This window comes from Daphnia pulicaria, chromosome 7 (genome assembly GCF_021234035.1).
Source record: "Daphnia pulicaria isolate SC F1-1A chromosome 7, SC_F0-13Bv2, whole genome shotgun sequence".
Taxonomy (NCBI): domain Eukaryota; kingdom Metazoa; phylum Arthropoda; class Branchiopoda; order Diplostraca; family Daphniidae; genus Daphnia; species Daphnia pulicaria.
Window position 1 is genome coordinate 17556884 of NC_060919.1, and position 2631 is coordinate 17559514.

Here is a 2631-nt window from a genome sequence, read left to right on the forward strand (position 1 = left end):
TACTAGCCATCCATCCATCTTATCGCCTTATCCGCTCACTTGCTGCGCGCTCTCGACGGGCAAACGTCACTGCAGTCCGGACTTGGCTCCCGGAGGACCAGTCAAGAGAGAAGACAAAAACAACCGAAATCTCTACGTACGTACCTTTTTTTTACAGACGGAGTTTAGACCATAAATTCAACTATTCACCGACGTACTTTAGACTTTGAAATCTTTGTCCCTTTCGCCGGGTTTTTCTTAAAAAAATTTCGAAGCGGGAAACTTAAAATTTTAAAATGTTGTTGTCATTCGCTGACAGATCAAGGACAACAACTTGAGTCACCTGGCGGTCTCGATTCCAACTCGGTTTTAAAAAAAAAGAGCCACTCAAAGATTCGTTTCCGAGTGAGCGATTGCCAACATTTCTACTTTAATTTTAAAATTGAAAAAATAAGTGCAACCGGATGCTCAAGTCGAATTCGTAATAATGCAATGGGACAACTTTGATCTCAAACAAAAGTTCAAACAGAATATCCGAAGCTGCAGAATATAGCCGCCACTTTGAAATCTCGTCAAAAATTGAAAATCAGTCGGAAACTTCCATCCATCGTGGACGAGCAGTTCAAATGGCAAAGTGAGGACTACAATTGGTTCTATTCTAGTCCATCGTGGATACTTCATCATGTGCCATACATGCCTAAAGAGTTCCCGAGAACCGCCAGAGACGGCGAATTGACAAAGAGAGAGAGAGACAAGTCTATAGCAAAGTTGACATTCGAAACGGGAAACTGGCAAGAGTTTCACGTTTCATCATTTTCTAAAATCTCGGTTGGCCAAATCCGAAATTGCGTTTGACGGCCGGGAAACCATCGTGACATAACCCACGACAGTTGTCATCGTCAAGATGTCGTCGACCTGTCTCTAATTCTCTGTGACAAACGATATGCAGATTTGTGGGCGATCGGATAGACAAAACATTTTTGATGGAATACTTGAGGACACGCGCACCAATTTGAGAGAATTTTCCGAACATGTGTACTCTTACCTTATCAGGTTGTTGAGTCGACTGAAACAATCCTATCAGCAAGGCTACTGCAGATGTAGAGATGAGATCAGAGTACAATGGACCTGTTGACAAGAGATTACATTACACATTTGTATGACCAATTCAATCAAATGTCGAGGCAAAGTACAGAGATATTTCAAGGTGTACAACGACTTTGTAAAACTGAAAAAATGACCATTTCTATTTTTCAATATTGACGTCGTAGGCTCCTGTCATCTAGCGGTGATATTTTACAACGGAATACTAAAATCTATTTCATCAACCATCAATAGGTGGCAGCAGATTGACAACGAAAACAAGAAAATAGAAAATAAAAAGAATAATAATAAAATGGAAATAAAAATAAATAATTCAACAAAAAGCCAAATAGCTACGGGATCGATCTTTGATGCTGACGACGATTAAACAGACCGGATCCGATTCCTATGAAGCGCGTCAAAGAGAAAAGGAATGGGAATGTCAACGACATCATTTGAATTTGCTGTGAGCTGATTTTTCGTTGCAACAATGCGGGCGTTACGGATTCGCTTTGATTTCAAACATTCAAATAGACAAAAAGACTCATCCATTCAATTGATTGGATGAACTTTGGGGGGGTTTAAAAAAACAAATCGACAAAACAAGTCAGAAATCCGTTCGTTCTCTCCTTAGACCAAACAAAACCAAAAACAAGTGACTCGGTTGAGAACGGATGGATGGTCCGATTCGATAGTGACTTCCTTTCTTTCTTTCTTGTTTTGTTTTTTTCTCGAGGGGAGGGAGGAGGATCGTTGTTCCAATCAGATAAGCCCTGAATATTCAAATTGCTGACAGTCTATATGTACGATTACATCAATCGCTATAGATGGCTATCGAGGCTCCTGTATTCCATCCGCTCACCTGGTGGTGGTGGTGGTGGTGGCGGTTGGTTATTCAGTCAGATCTATACTATACAGTAACCCGAGGTTTTTCTTTTTCTTTTCCTTTTAATTCTATTCTTCCTCCCCGACCAACATGTCTTCTTCTTCGCTTCAACGTTCTTCTTTTTCTTTTCCTTTTTTAAAAAAGAAAAAAAAAATCAAATCTGTACGATCGCATCTTGGACGAATTACCTTGAGAAAGAAAAAAGGGAACGAACGAATTTTTGAACTTGAAAGAAGAGGGGAGAGAGAGAGAGAAGAGAAGAAACGAGTCTTTTTTTCTCTCTTTTATTACCTGTACATACCTGGAGGGGGTTCTTGTGCTGGGCACACGGGCTGAGGCAGTCTGAGGAACGCGTTAAAAGTGACTGTGCCAGCGCCAAGTTTCGGTGGGAATGACCCCGACGGTGGCGCTCAGAAAAAAAAGGAATGAAGGAGATATTATAAAAAGGGAAGAAAGGTAGGAAGAAGGAGAAAAGAATAAAATACACGGAGGGGGTGAAAAAGGAAAAATCATGACCGAAGAGCGCAAACGTGAACGCGGCTCCAGCACACACACACAAAACCGAACAAGAAGAAGAAGAGAACCTGCTGGCCCTCGGGCGGTAGGAGGTCCAATGGGGAGCAAGGCGCAACCCCACCGTGTTTCTTTCTACCTTAGACACATTTCCCCCCTCGGTCGTCTCA